The sequence below is a fragment of the Delphinus delphis genome, chromosome 20 (assembly GCF_949987515.2).
Source record: "Delphinus delphis chromosome 20, mDelDel1.2, whole genome shotgun sequence".
In the NCBI taxonomy this organism is placed as follows: domain Eukaryota; kingdom Metazoa; phylum Chordata; class Mammalia; order Artiodactyla; family Delphinidae; genus Delphinus; species Delphinus delphis.
This window is the reverse complement of record NC_082702.1, coordinates 146358-162639: the sequence shown is the minus strand read 5'-3', so window position 1 is coordinate 162639 and position 16282 is coordinate 146358. Positions and strand designations below refer to the sequence as shown.

General features: G+C 40.9%; 1 long non-coding RNA gene across 1 annotated transcript in view; it reads left to right on the top strand.

Moving 5' to 3' along the window:
- Positions 1-15947, top strand: part of LOC132417157 (uncharacterized) — a 79365-nt gene extending 63418 nt beyond the window's left edge. The window contains exon 3 of the long non-coding RNA XR_009517764.1: positions 15622-15947. This is a non-coding gene — a long non-coding RNA (uncharacterized lncRNA). The remainder of the gene's footprint in view (positions 1-15621) is intronic.
- Positions 15948-16282: the final 335 nt, after the last annotated feature.

The window sequence follows — 16282 nt, the reverse complement described above, 5'->3', positions numbered from 1 at the left end:
GCGAGCACAGGTCATTATCAACACTCTCCTTCCGGGGAGCCTGTGCAGCCCGCCACTGCCAGGGTCCCGGGATCCAGGGACAACTTCCCTGGGAGAACGCATGGCGTGCCTCAGGCTGGTGCAATGTCACGCCGGTCTCTGCCACTGCAGGCCTGCCCCACACTCCGTACCCCTCCCTCCCCCCCACTTGAGTGAGCTGGAGCCCCCGAATCAGCGGCTCCTTTAACCCCGTCCTGTCTGAGCGAAGAACAGACGCCCTCCGGTGACCTACATGCAAAGGCAGGGCCAAATCCAAAGCTGAACCCCGGGAGCTGTGTGAACAAAGAAGAGAAAGGGAAATCTCTCCCAGAAGCCTCAGGAGTAGTGGATTAAATCTCCACAATCAACTTGTTGTACCCTGCATCTGTGGAATACCTGAATAGACAACGAATCATCCCAAATTGAGGAGGTGGACTTTGAGAGCAAGATTTATTATTTTTTTCCCTTTACCACTTTTTGTAAGTCTGTATGTGTATGCTTCTGTGTGAGATTTTGTCTGTATAGCTTTCCTTTCACTATTTGTCCTAGGGTTCTATCTGTCCTATTTTTTTTTAACTTAAAAATTTTTTTCTTAATAATTATGTTTTTATTTTAATAACTTTTAAAAATTTTACCTTACTTTATTTTATTTCCTTTTATCCCTCTTCATTCTCTCTCTCTCTCTCTCTCTCTCTGTCTCTCTCTCTCTCTCTCCCTTTTATTCTGAGCTGTGTGGATGAAAGGCTCTTGGTGCTGCAGACAGGAGTCAGTGCTGTACCTCTGAGGTGGGAGAGCCAACTTCAGGACACTGGTCCACAAGAGACCTCCCAGCTCCATGTAATATCAAATGGTGAAAATCTCCCAGAGATCTCCATCTCAACACCAACACCCAGCTTCACTCAACGACCAGCAAGCTATAGTGCTGGACACCCTATACCAAACAACTAGCAACACAGGAACACAACCCCACCCATTAGCAGAGAGGCTGCCTAAAATCATAATAAGGCCACAGACACCACAAAACACACCACCAGACGTGGACCTGCTCACCAGAAAGACAAGATCCAGCCTCATCCACCAGAACACAGGCACTAGTCCCCTCCACCAGGAAGCCTACACAACCCACTGAACTAACTTTAACCACTGGGGACAGACACCAAAAACAATGGGAAATACGAACCGGCAGCCTGCAAAAAGGAGACCCCAAACACAGTAAGATAAGCAAAATGAGAAGACAGAAAAACAGACAGCAGATGAAGGAGCAAGAAAAAACCCCACCAGACCTAACAAATGAAGAGGAAATAGACAGTCTACCTGAAAAAGGATTCAGAATAATGATAGTAAACATGATCCAAAATCTTGGAAATAGAATAGAGAAAGTGCAAGAAACGTTTAACAAGGACCTAGAAGAACTAAAGAGGAAACAAGCAATGATGAACAACACAATAAACGAAATTAAAAATACTCTAGAAGGGATCAATAGCAGAATAACTGAGGCAGAAGAATGGATAAGTGACCTGGAAGATAAAGTAGTGGAAGTAACTACTGCAGAGCAGAATAAAGAAAAAAGAATGAAAAGAACTGAGGACAGTCTCAGAGACCTCTGGGACAACATTAAATGCACCAACATTCGAATTATAGGGGTTCCAGAAGAAGAAGAGAAAAAGAAGGGGACCAAGAAAATATTTGAAGAGATTATAGTTGAAAACTTCCCTAAAATGGGAAAGGAAATAGTTAATCAAGTCCAGGAAGCACAGAGAATCCCATACAGGATAAATCCAAGGAGAAACACACCAAGACACATATTAATCAAACTGTTAAAAATTAAATACAAAGAAAACATATTAAAAGCAGCAAGGGAAAAACAACAAATAACACACAAGGAATCCCCATAAGGTTAACAGCTGATCTTTCAGCAGAAACTCTGCAAGTCAGAAGGGAGTGGCAGGACATATTTAAAGTGATGAAGGAGAAAAACCTACAAGCAAGATTACTCTACCCAGCAAGGATCTCATTCAGATTTGATGGAGAAATTAAAACCTTTACAGACAAGCAAAAGCTGAGAGTTCAGCACCACAAAACCAGCTTTACAACAAATGCTAAAGGAACTTCTCTAGGCAAGAAACACAAGAGAAGGAAAAGACCTACAATAACAAACCCAAAACAATTAAGAAACTGGGAGTAGGAACATACGTATCGATAATTACCTTAAACGTAAATGGATTAAATGATCCCACCAAAAGACAGAGACTGGTTGAATGGATACAAAAACAAGATCCATATATATGCTGTCTACAAGAGACCCACTTCAGACCTAGGGACACATACAGACTGAAAGTAAGGAGATGGAAAATGATATTCCATGCAAATGGAAACCAAAAGAAAGCTGGAGTAGCAATTCTCATATCATACAAAATAGACTTTAAAATAAAGACTATTACAAGAAACAAAGAAGAACACTACATAATGATCAAGGGATCGATCCAAGAAGAAGATATAACAATTTTAAATATTTATGCACCTCAATACATAAGGCAAATACTAACAGCCATAAAAGGGGAAATCGACAGTAACACATTCATAGTAGGGGACTTTAACATCCCACTTTCACCAATGGACAGATCATCCAAAATGAAAATAAATAAGGAAACACAAGCTTTAAATGATACATTAAACAAGATGGACTTAATTGATATTTATAGGACATTCCATCCAAAAACAACAGAATACACACTTTTCTCAAGTGCTCGTGGAACATTCTCCAGGATAGATCATATCTTGGGTCACAAATCAAGCCTTGGTAAATTTAAGAAAATTGAAATTGTATCAAGTATCTTTGCCGACCACAAAGCTATGAGACTAGGTATCAATTACAGGAAAAGATCTGTAAAAAATACAAACACATGGAGGCTAAACAATACACTACAATAACGAAGTGATCACTGAAGAAATCAAAGAGGAAATCAAAAAATACACAGAAACAAATGACAATGGAGACACGACGACCCAAAACCTATGGGATGCAGCAAAAGCAATTCTAAGAGGGAAGTTTATAGCAATAAAATCCTACCTTAAGAAACAGGAAACATCTCGAATAAACAACCCAACCTTGCACCTAAAGCAAATAGAGAAAGAAGAACGAAAAAACCCCAAAGTTAGCAGAAGGAAAGAAATCATAAAGATCAGATCAGAAATAAATGAAAAAGAACTGAAGGAAACGATAGAAAAGATCAATAAAACTAAAAGCTGGTTCTTTGAGAAGATAACCAAAATTGATAAACCATTAGCCAGACTCATCAAGAAAAAAAGGGAGAAGACTCAAATCAATAGAATTAGAAATGAAAAAGGAGAAGTAACAACTGACACTGCAGAAATACAAAAGATCATGAGAGATTACTACAAGCAACTCTATGCCAATAAAATGGACAACCTGGAAGAAATGGACAAATTCATAGAAGTGCACAACCTGCCAAGACTGAATCAGGAAGAAATAGAAAATATGAACAGACCAACCACAAGCACTGAAATTGAAACTGTGATTAAAAATCTTCCAACAAACAAAAGCCCAGGACCAGATGCCTTCACAGGAGAATTCTATCAAACATTTAGAGAAGAGCTAACACCTATCCTTCTCAAACTCTTCAAAAATATAACAGAGGGAGGAACACTCCCATAATCATTCTACGAGGCCACCACCACCCTGATACCAAAACCAGACAAGGATGTCACAAAGAAAATATCACTGATGAACATAGATGCAAAAATCCTCAACAAAATACTAGCAAACAGAATGCAACAGCACATTAAAAGGATCATACACCATGATCAAGTGAGGTTTATTCCAGGAATGCAAGGATTCTTCAATATACACAAATCAATCAACATGATATACCATATTAACAAATTGAAGGAGAAAAACCATATGGTCATCTCAATAGATGTAGAGAAAGCTTTTGGCAAAATTCAACACCCATTTATGATAAAAACCCTCCAGAAAGTAGGCATAGAGGGAACTTTCCTCAACATAATAAAGGCCATAAATGACAAACCCACAGCCAACATCATCCTCAATGGTGAAAAACTGAAAGCATTTCCACTAAGATCAGAAACAAGACAAGGTTGCCCACTCTCACCACTCTTATTCTACATAGTTTTGAAAGTTTTAGCCACAGCAATCAGAGAAGAAAAAGAAATAAAAGGAATTCAAATTGGAAAAGAAGAAGTAAAGCTGTAACTGTTTGCAGATGACATGATACTATACAGGGAATCCTAAAGATGCTACCAGAAAACTACTAGAGCTAATCAATGAATTTGGTAAAGTAGCAGGATACAAAATTAATGCACAGAAATCTCTGGCATTCCTATACACTAATGATGAAAAATCTGAAAGTAAAATTAAGAAAACACTCCCATTTACCATTGCAAAAAAAGAATAAAATATCTAGGAATAAACCTAAGGGGACAAAAGACCTGTATGCAGAAAATTATAAGACACTGATGAAAGAAATTAAAGATGATACAAATAGATGGAGAGATATACCATGTTCTTGGATTGGAAGAATCAACACTGTGAATATGACTATACTACCCAAAGCAATCTACACATTCAATGCAATCCCTATCAATCTACCAGTGGAACTTTTCACAGAACTAGAACAAAAAATCTCACAATTTGTATGGGAACACAAAAGACCCCGAATAGCCAAAGCAATCTTGAGAAAAAAAAACCAAAAAACAACGAAGCTGGAGGAATCAGGCTCCCTGACTTCAGACTATACTACAAAGCTACAGTAATCAAGACAGCATGGTACTGGCACAAAAAGAGAAATATAGATCAATGGAACAAGATAGAAAGCCCAGAGATAAGCCCACACACATAGGGTCACCTTATCTTTGATGAACAAGGCAATAATATACAGTGCAGAAAAGACAGCCTCTGCAATAAGTGGTGCTGGGAAAACTGGACAGCTACATGTAAAAGAATGAAATTAGAACTCCCTAACACCATACACAAAATAAACTCAAAATGGATTAAAGACCTAAATGTAAGGCCAGACACTATCAAACTCTTAGAGGAAAACATAGGCAGAACACTGTATGACATCAATCACAGCAAGATCCTTTTGGACCCACCTCTTAGAGAAATGGAAATAAAACCAAAAATAAACAAATGGGACCTAATGAAACTTAAAAGCTTTTGCACAGCAAAGGAAACCACAAACAAGACGAAAAGACAACCCTCAGAATGGGAGAAAGTATTTGCAAATGAGGCAATTGACAAAGGATTAATCTCCAAAATTTACAAGCAGCTAATGAAGCTCAATATCAAAAAAACAAACAACCCGATCCAAAAATGGGCAGAAGACCTAAATAGACATTTCTCCAAAGAAGATATACAGATTGCCAATACATGAAAGAATGCTCAACATCATTAATCATTAGAGAAATGCAAATCAAAGCTACAATGAAATATCATCTCACACTGGTCAGAATGGCAATCATCAAAAAATCTACAAACAATAAATGCTGGAGCGGGTGTGGAGAAAATGGAACCCTCTTGCACTGTTGGTGGGAATGTAAATTGATACAGCCACTATGGAGAACAGTATGGAGGTTCCTTAAAAAAACTAAAAATAGAACTACCATATGACCCAGCAATCCCACTACTGGGCATATACCCTGAGAAAACCATAATTCAAAGAGAGTCATGTACCAAAATATTCATTGGAGCTCTATTTACAATAGCCAGGACATGCAAGCAACCTATGTGTCCATCAACAGTTGAATGGATAAAGAAGGTGTGGCACATATATTCAATGGAATATTACTCAGCCATAAAATGAAACGAAATTGAGTTATTTGTAGTGAGGTGGATGGACCTAGAGTCTGTCATACAGAGTGAAGTAAGTCAAAAAGAGAAAAACAAATACCGTATGCTAACACATATATATGGAATCTAAAAAAATGGTCATGAAGAACCTAAGGGCAAGACGGGAATAAAGACACAGACCTACTAGAGAATGGACTTGAGGATATGGGGAGGGGGAAGGGTAAGCTGGGACAAAGTGAGAGAGTGGCATGGACATATATACACTACCAAACGTAAAATAGATAGCTAGTGGGAAGTAGCCACATAGCACAGGGAGATCAGCTCAGTGCTTTGTGACCACCTAGAGGGGTGGGATAGGGAGGGTGGGAGGGAGGGAGACACAAGAGGGAAGAGACATGGGGATATATGTATATGTATAACTGATTCACTTTGTTATAAAGCAGAAAGTAACACACCATTGTAAAGCAATTATACTCCAATAAAGACGTTAAGAAAAAAAAAAAAGATGTGTGTGTACCTGTATAATGGAATATTACTCAGCCATAAAAAGAATAAAATAATGCTATTTAAAGCAACATGGACGGACCTAGAGAACATTATGCTTAATGAAATAAGACAGAGGATTACAAATACTGTATGATCACTTATACGTGGAATCTAAAAAAATAATACAGAAATTTTTATACAAAACAGAAAGACACTCACAAACAGAGAAAACAAACTTATGGTTACCAAAGGGGAAAGGGAGGGGAAAAGGAACAAATTAGCGTATGGAATTAACATATACAAACTATTATACATAACATAGATAAGCAATAAGGATTTACTGTATAGCACAGGGAATTTTATTCAATATCTTATAATAACCTATAATGGAATATAATCTGCAAAAAAAATCAGCATGCTGTACAAGAGAAACTAACATTATTTTAAACCATTTCTACTTCAAAAGAGAGAAAACAATTTCCCATATATTTTTATGGCTTGATAGCTTACTGCTTTAGTGCTGAATATTATTGCATTCCCAGAATATACTAGAAAATATTTTTCCATTCATCTACTGAAGGACACCTTGGTTTCATTCACATTTTGGCAATATTGAATCAAGGTGCTAAAAATATCCATATGCAGATTCTTGTGGACAAATGTTTTTAACTCCTTTCAGTATACATCCACGAGAATACTTTCTGGATTGTACAGTAAGAGTATGTTCAATGTTGTAGAAAGTGTCAATCTGTTTTCCAAAGTAGCTCTATTATTTTTCATTTCCACCAGCAACGAACGAGAGTTCCTATTGCTCCACATTCTCTACAGCATTTGTTGCTGTCATTGTTCCACATTTTGGCCAGTCTAAGAGTTACATAGTGGTGTATCATTGTATTTTTTATTTGCATTTTAATGACAGCATGTAATCTGGATTATTCTTCCATATACTTACATGCAAAGTGTCTGTATTCTCTGGTGAGGTGGCTGTACATTGTGTTGGTCCACTTTTTTTTTTGGTCCACTTTTTAACTGAGCTGCTTTTCTTGTTTTTTTCTACCCAGTCTGTATTTTATTTCTTTTCTTGCCTTATTGCATGAGCAAGGGACATCCTTGATTTTTAACTGAATTTAGTGGGAAAGTTTCATATTTCTTACCACTAAGCACAATGTGAGGTGAAAGTTTTTGTAGATTTTTGTTATCAACTTGAGAAAACTCCTATTTATTTCTATTTTACTGAGAGTTTTCATGAAGAATGAGTGTTGGATTTTTAAAAAAAGTCTTCTGCATCTATTGATATGATAATATAGTCTTCTTCTTTAGGTTGTTAATATGATGGCTGTAATTATTTGATTTTAGAATGTGGAACAGGCCTTGCATACCTGGGATAAATCCTTCTCATTCATGGTATACAATTCTGTCAAAACATTATTGGAGGGCTTCCCTGGTGGCGCAGTGGTTGAGAGTCTGCCTGCCGATGCAGGGGACGCGGGTTCGTGCCCCGGTCCAGGAAGATCCCACATGCCGCGGAGCAGCTAGGCCCGTGAGCCATGGCCGCTGAGCCTGCGCGTCCGGAGCCTGTGCTCCGCAACGGGAGAGGCCACGACAGTGAGAGGCCCACGTACCGCAAAAAAAAAAAAAAAAAAACATTATTGGATTCAATTCGTTAATATTTTTTTGAGGAGTTTTGCATCTAAGTTCTGGAGAGATATTAGTCAGTAGTTTTCTTTACTATTCACATTTTTGTCTGAGTTCCCACATTGTGTTTTTGGTGTCAGACATTCATTTGAGGAAATTATCAGTCATTTAAAAAATATTTTCCGGGGCTTCCCTGTTGGCGCAGTGGTTGAGAGTGCACTTGCCGATGCAGGGGACACGGGTTCGTGCCCCAGTCCGGGAAGATCCCACATGCCGTGGAGCGGCTGGGCCTGTGAGCCATGGCCGCTGAGCCTGCGCGTCCGGAGCCTGTGCTCTGCAACGGGAGAGGCCACAACAGTGAGAGGCCCGCGTACAGCAAAAAAAAAAAAAAAAAAAAAAAAAAAAAAAAAAATATATATATATATATATATTTTTTTTTTTTCTGTTTTCTATTTTTCTCCTGCTGTATCCATTATGTATACGTCATAGCATTTTTAGTTGTTCCACAATTATTTGGTTCTGTTTATTTCCAGCCCATTTTCTCTTTTGTTTTGAGATTTGAAGTTTTCTCTTGATAGGTACTCAAGCTCAGAGACATTTATCCTCAGCCAGCTCTTCGGCTGCTAAAATGAAATACAGAGACTTGGTAGTTTATAAGCATCAGAATATTTTATTCTCATAATGGTTGAGGCGCTGTCCCTAACTAAGGCCCTGACGCTGGTCCTAACTAGACGCTGATGCTGTCCCTAATGTAGGCCCTGATGCTGTTAATAACTAAGGTCCTGACACTGGTCCTAACTAAGGCCATGACGCTGTTCCTAATTCCCTAAGTCTGTCTTTAACTAATGGCCTAACTTTTTCCCTAATTACGCTATGACACTGGCCCTAACAAAGGCCCTGACACTGTCCCTAAGGCCTTGACATTTCCCTAAATAGACACTGACACTGTCCCTAACGTAGGCCCCAATACTTTCAATAACTAAGGCGCTGATGCTATCCCTAAGTCCCTGACACTGTCCCTAACTAACACTTATACTGTCTCTTACTAGGGGTCTCAAGTTTTCTCTAACAGAGGCCCTGATGCTGTTCCTAACTAAGGCCCTGAAGCTGCCCCTAACTAATGTCCTGACAATGGCCCTACCTAACACTCTGAGGCTGGCCCTATTAATGTCTTGATAGTGTCCCTGAGTCCCTGACGCTCTTCCTAACTAAGGACTTGATGCTATGTCTCCCTAAGGCACTAACATTATCTGTAACTAACTACCTGACTCTTTCTGTAACTAACACCCTAACTTTGTCCCTAACGCCCTGACACTACTCTTAACTAAGGCCCTGACAGTTTTCCTAAGTAACAGCCTGAACTGTGTCTAATTAAATCCCTCAAGTTATCTCTAACTGAAGCCTTGACATTCTCCCTAACCAAGCCCCTAATGCCATCCCAAGCTAATGGCCTGAGCTATAACTTATGAAGACCCAAACCCTGTCCCTAAGACCTTGACACTCTGCCTCATAGACTAGGCTGTCACTAAATAACACCCTGATCCTGTCCATTACTACAGCCCTGAATATGTCCCTAAGAAAGTCTCTGAAGTGTCCTTAACTAACGGCCTGAACTGTCTCTTACTAAGGCCCTCAAGTTATTTCTGACGTCCTGACAACACTGTCTGTAACTAAGGCTCTGTTGCTGGCCCTAACTAACGTCCTGATGCTAAACCTAATTGAGGCCCTGACATTCTTCCGAACTAAGGCCTTGATGCTGATTCTACCTGAGGCCCTAAAACTGCCTGTAACTAATGACCTGACTCTTTGCCTAACTAACACCCTAATTTTGCCCCTCATTAATGCCCTGACACTGGTCGCCCTGATGCTGACCCAGGCTAAGGCCTTGATGATGTCCCTAATAGCCTTAGATGCCCTCACCTAAGGCCTGACCCTGTCCCTAACCAAGGCCCTGACCCTTTTCCTAACTACGGTTGTGATGATGTCTCTACTTAAGGCACTAACACTGTCTATAATAAGAGCCCCAACTCTTTCCCTAACACCATGATGCTGTCCCTAATAGCCTCATATATCTCTCAATAATGCCCTGATCCTGTCTATAACTAAGGCCCTGAGTATGTCCCTAAGACCCTGATGCACTCTCTACCTGAGGCACTGACACTGTCTATAATAATGACCTGACTCTTTCCCTAACACCCTGATGCTGTCGCTAACTGAGGCTCTGAAGATGTCCCTAAGTAACAACCTGAACTGTGTCTAATTAAGACCTGCAAATTATCTCTAACTGAAGCCTTGACATTCTCCCTAACAAAGCCCCTGATGCTGTCCCAAGCTAATGAATGGTCTGAACTATAACTTACAGATTCCCTAACCCTGTCCCTAAGACCCTGCCACTCTCCCTAACTTAGGCCCTGATGCTGTCCCTCAGAACTTAAGTGGTCACTAAATAATGTCCTGATCCTATCCATTACTGAGGTCCTAAATATGTCCCTAAAAAAGTCTGTGAGGTGTCCCTGACTAACAGCCTGAATTGTCTCTTACTAAGTCCCTCAAGTTTCCTCTGAGGTCCTGACACTGTCCCTAACTATGGCCCTGATGCTCTTCCTAAGGCCTTGATGCTGTCTCTACCTGAGGCCCTGACACTGTCTACAATAATGGCCTGCCTCTTTCCCTAATACCCTGACGATGTCCCTAATAGCTGCAGACAACTCACAATAACACCCTGACACTGGTCATACCTACATCTCTGATTCTGGCGTTAAGTCCATGAGAATATACCTAAGGAACAGCCTGAACTATTTCTAAGTCCCTGACGGTGACCCTAATAGACTGAGATATCCGACACTATCACCCTGATCCTGTCCATAACTAAGGCCTTGAATATGTCCCTAAGAAAGTCTCTTACGATATCTCTAACGGCCTGAACTCTCTCTTACTAAGGCCCTAAGTTATCTCTAACTGAGGCCCTGACGCTGTCCCTCATAGCATATACTGTCACTAAATAACGTCCTGATCCTGTCCATTACTAAGGCCCTGAATATGTCCCTAAGAAAGTCTCTGATGTGTCCTTAACTAACGGCCTGAACTGTCTTATACTACGGCCCTCAAGTTTTCTCTGAGGTCCTGACACTATCCCTAAGGCCTGGTTGCTGGCCCTAACTAACGTCCTGACACTGTCCCTAACTGAAGCCCCCATGTTCTTCTTAACTGAGGTCTCGATGAAGTCTCTACCTGTAACTAATGACCTGACTCCTTACCTAACGCCCTAATTATATTCCTCACTAATGCCCTGACACTGGTCCTAACTCCAGCCCTGATATGCTGGCCCTAACTAATGACCTGACACTGACCCTTCCTAAGGCCTCACCCCGGGGTTGTCCCAGGCTGCTGGGCAGTTTTCTCTTGTCCGCAACTCTAGCCAGCTGCCTGCCATTGGCCACTCTAAGATTCTGAAAGGCGGTGGTCCCACGTGGGATGTGCCTGTGTAGGCTCACCTGCAGGAGGAGGGCCATGGCCACTCTGCCCTCCAGGAGACTGAGGCTCAGGGTAGGAATCGCTCAGCCAGTGTCTGGAAACAGGGTTCTATGTCCTTGTTTGTTGTAAAAAACCCTTGGAGTTACCTCTAACATTTTAAAAATAGATCTCCCCCAGCATATTTATAATATAAATTATTTGCTGCATTAAAATTCAGGAATGACATTAGTAGAATGGGCAGAAAGACACAGGATGCCCCCACAATGATCTATTACTTGGAGGATTTAAAATTCTAATGAAAACACTCATTCTCATCACCCTCTTGGGCGTCAGCACAAGGCGGGAATCAGCTGCATCCTTTATTTATCCCTCTGATTTTCCAGAACCTTTCCTTCCAGGAGAAATCTCTGGGCTCTGCGGGAGCTGTGAGTGGTGGCCAGCAGGTAAATCTGAGACTGAAAAGCAGGAGGAAGAGAGACAGAGGAGGAGATGATAATCGGTGACGGGGAGAAGCAGGGGCGTCCACGTTCAATCGCAGGCTGAGAGTCTGGGTTAGTCTCCAGCAAAGCTAAGGACCACCAGGGTCTGGCCCTACTGGCCTTGTCACCTGGTGTGGGGACGGGGGGCAGCCAAACCACCATGGCCACTTTCAGAGAAATCAAGAAGGTGGGAGGGCACCCCTGAGAGCCAGATTGAAAATGGTCACGCTGTGAAGTAATAAGATGCCCTTTTCAGAAAAGTGAAGACGGTTCTCTTGGTTCTCAAAGACTTGCAAATACTCTGTGTCCTTCTGGAGGCATGCTGAAGCCTTCAGCCTTTGAGGGCAGTAATGGGAGTGCATCTGGGCTCAAAACCATCCAGCTCTCACTCCCTGAGGGTGCTGAGGATGACCCGTGTCCACCCCTCGGGTGCTGTGGGGCCTGAAATCCCCTGATCACCGAGGACGGGAGGGGCCGCACAGACACTCCCCTGGAACACCGGGAGCTTGGCTGCTGGGCTACAGTCCTTTATCAGATACGTGGTTTGCAAACAGCTTGGGCCATTTTGGATGGTGGATTATCTTATTCCTTGCTCCTTTTATACACAACTGTTTTTCATCTTGAGGAAGTCCAATGCATCTATTTTGTCTTTTGTTGCTTGTGCTTTTGGTAGATCTAAGAAATCATGACCAAATTCAAGGTCATGAAGATTTACTCTCATGTTTTCTCTCAGTTTTAGAATTTTGTTTCTTGCATCTAGACCTTTGATCCATTTTGTGTTGATTTTGTATACGGGATGGGGAGGGAGGTAAGGGTCCAACTTTATTCTTCTGCGTGTGGGTATCCAGCTGTCCCAGCAACTGTGCTAATTGTTTGGGAGAAAATATTTGCAGATGATGTGACCAACAAGGGCCTAATTTCTAAAATATACAAACAGCTCATAAAACTGAAAAAAAATCAAGAAGTGGGCAGAAGGTCTAAGTAGACATTTCTCCAAAGAAGACATACAGATGGCCAATAGGCACATGAAAAGATGCTCCACATCGCTAATTATTAGAACAATGCAAATCAAAACTACAATGAGGTATCACCTCATAGCAGGCAAGATGGTCATCAATAAAAATCTACAAATAAATGCTGGAGGGGGTGTGGGGAAAAGGAAACCCTCCTACGCTGCTGGTCAGAATGTAAATTTGTGCAGCCACTATGAAAAGAAGCATGGAGGTTCCTAATAAAACTAAAAATAGAGTTGCTGGGGCTTCCCTGGTGGCACAGTGGTTAAGAATCCGCCTGCCAATGCAAGGGACACAGGTTTGAGCCCTGGCCCAGGAAGATCCCACATGCTGCGGAGTAACAAAGCCCGTGTGCCACAACGACTGAGCCTGCGCTCTACAGCCCACAAACCACAACTACTGAGCCCACATGCCACAACTACTGAAGCCCGAGTGCCTAGAGCCCATGCTCCCAACAAGAGAAGCTAATGCAATGAGAAGCCCACGCACTGCGACCAAGAGTAGCCCCCACTCGCCGTAACCAGAGAAAGCCCGCACACAGCAATGAAGACCCAGCACAGCCACAAATAAAAAATAAAGTAAATAAATTTATCAAAATATAAGTAAAATAAAAATAGAATTGTCATATGAACCAGCAATCCCACTCCTGGGCACATATCCAGAAGACAAAACTATAATTCGAAAAGATACATGCACCACTATGTTCATAGCACCACTATTCACAATAGCCAAGACATGAAAGCAACCCGTATGTCATCAACAGATGAATGGATAAAGAAGATGTGATAAATATATACAATGGGGGGCTTCCCTGGTGGCGCAGTGATTGAGAGTCCGCCTGACGATGCAGGGTACACGGGTTCGTACCCCAGTCTGGGAAGATCCCACATGCCGCAGAGCGGCTAGGCCCGTGAGCCATGGCCGCTGAGCCTGCGCGTCCAGAGCCTATGCTCCGCAACGGGAGAGGCGACAACAGTGAGAGGCCCGCGTACAGCAAAAAAAAAAAAAAAAAAAAAAAAAAAAAAATATATATATATATATATATATATATATATATACACACACACACAATGGGATATTGCTCAGCCATAAAACAAAGTGAAATAATGTCATTTGCATCTACATGGATGGACCTAGAGGTTATCATATTAAGTGAAGTCAGACAGAGAACGACAAAGAACATATGATATTACTTATATGTGAAATCTAAAATGAGACACAAATGAATCTACAAAACAGAAACAGACTCACAAGAGATAGAAAACAGACTTGTGGTGGCCAAGGGGAAGATGGGGGAGGGAAGGATTGGGAGTTTGGGATTAGCAGGTGCAAACTATTATATATAGGATGGATAAACAACAAGGTCTTACTGTACAACACAGGAAACTATATTCAGTACCCTGTAATAAACCATATGTATATATGTAATAAACAGTACGTGTGTGTGTGTATATATATCTGAATCACTTTGCTGTACAGCAGAAATTAACACAGCATTGTAAGTCAACTATACTTCAATGAAATAAATTTTTTAAAAATTAGGTTGAGATTATACCATCAATTAGTTTGAAGACACTTTTATAAAGTAGGCCTTATTTTTCTTGTCCTTTCATCCTGGGTCAAATGTATAACAGATAGAAACTAACCACGATTACTCCAGTTTGTACTCATATCACACAGAACTTTAACTGTTGAACAAACCATTAATACCAATTACACCATGGGATGTCCTGATCCAATATCAAGTTTTTAAACCTTGTATCAAGCCTGCAGAATCCACTAAATTTGGAAATTCAAACTGAAATGAAGCCAACTATCCCATGACTTCTTCAAAACTAGTCATACGACAATCAATTGGAAACCATAGGCAATCAAATGAATGTAGACAGAAACAGCTATACCCTTCCTTTTTTTTTCCTTTTAGATGAAGATGGTATTCAAGGTGATGTCTTGGGCCGTTTCAGGGTGTTACTCAATTTCCTGGGTATCTCCCATGCACACAGGAGGTACACATGTTAGTTAACTTGTTTGTGCAACTATATGAAGGTAGCTAATACCACAAAACTGGATACGTAAAATGAATTAAATGGTAAATGGCATGTTTTGTATTTTTAACGACAAAGAAACCAAAGTTTAGTGCTGATACTTCTTACAACATAAATGAACATTAAAAACATTCTTAGTGAAAAAAGCCATGCAGAAAAGGCCACCCAGATCCCACACTCATCTTGCCTGCTTCAAATCCATCAAGGTTGTCCAAATGAGGGGGAAACTCAGTAATGGGTCCAGAAAAAGAAAACTGGATCGGGAGGGAATAGGACATTTTCATACAGTTGGGACAACAGGCGAAATTTGAGTATTAAATTCTAATGTAGACATCATGGTTTCCTCATTTAGGGGTTATGTGTTGATTCCTCAGGAGAGTGTCCCTCTCCCTATCCCATGGCTTCTCCAGAACGAGTCATGGTTTTGTGAGCATTCTGTGAAGTGGCAAATGTGAGTACTTTTGCCATTACTGAAACTTTTCTGTACATTTTCAATTACTGGAAAGTAAATTAATTTTCAAAACAAGCATGTCAGTACTATGCTAGAAAATCAGATAAGACAGTCAACAAACTTTGTTGTAGAGGCCAAGACTTACCCAGACAAAGTTCAACCAAAATTGTGACTGGTATTTCCTTTGTAGGAGTCCACATGGTATTAAGAGGCACAGTGAGAGGGACTTCCCTGGTGACGCAGTGGTTAAGAATCCGTCTGCCAACTCAGGAAACACGGGTTCAACCCCTGGTCCGGGAAGATCCCACATGCCGTGGAGCAACTAAGCCTGTGGGCCACAACTACTGAGCCTGTGCTCTAGAGCCCATGCATCACAAGAGAAGCCACTGCAATGAGAAGCCCACGTACTGCAACGAAGAGTAGCCCCCGCTCGCCGCAACTAGAGAAAGCCCGCATACAGCAACGAAGACCCAACACAGCCAAAAATAAATGAAATAAATTTGTTTTTAAAAAAGACATCACGAGAGGAGTATATTAGTAGCTACCAAGTCTTGGGTCCTGCGATTACCTGGGATGCAGTAGAAACAGTGAGATTTTAGCATTAAAAATTTTCACATTACTTCAAAAAAAATGTTAAAAAAATAAATTCAGTAAAGTTGCAAAACATGGAATCAATACGCACAAATCAGTTTTGTTTCTATACACTTAACGAACCATCAGAAAGAAAAATTAAGAAAACAATCCCATTTACAACTCCATCAAAAAGAACGAACTATTTAGGAATAAATTCAACCAAGGAGATGAAAGACCTATACTCAGGAAACTATAAAGCATTGATAAAGAAATTAAAG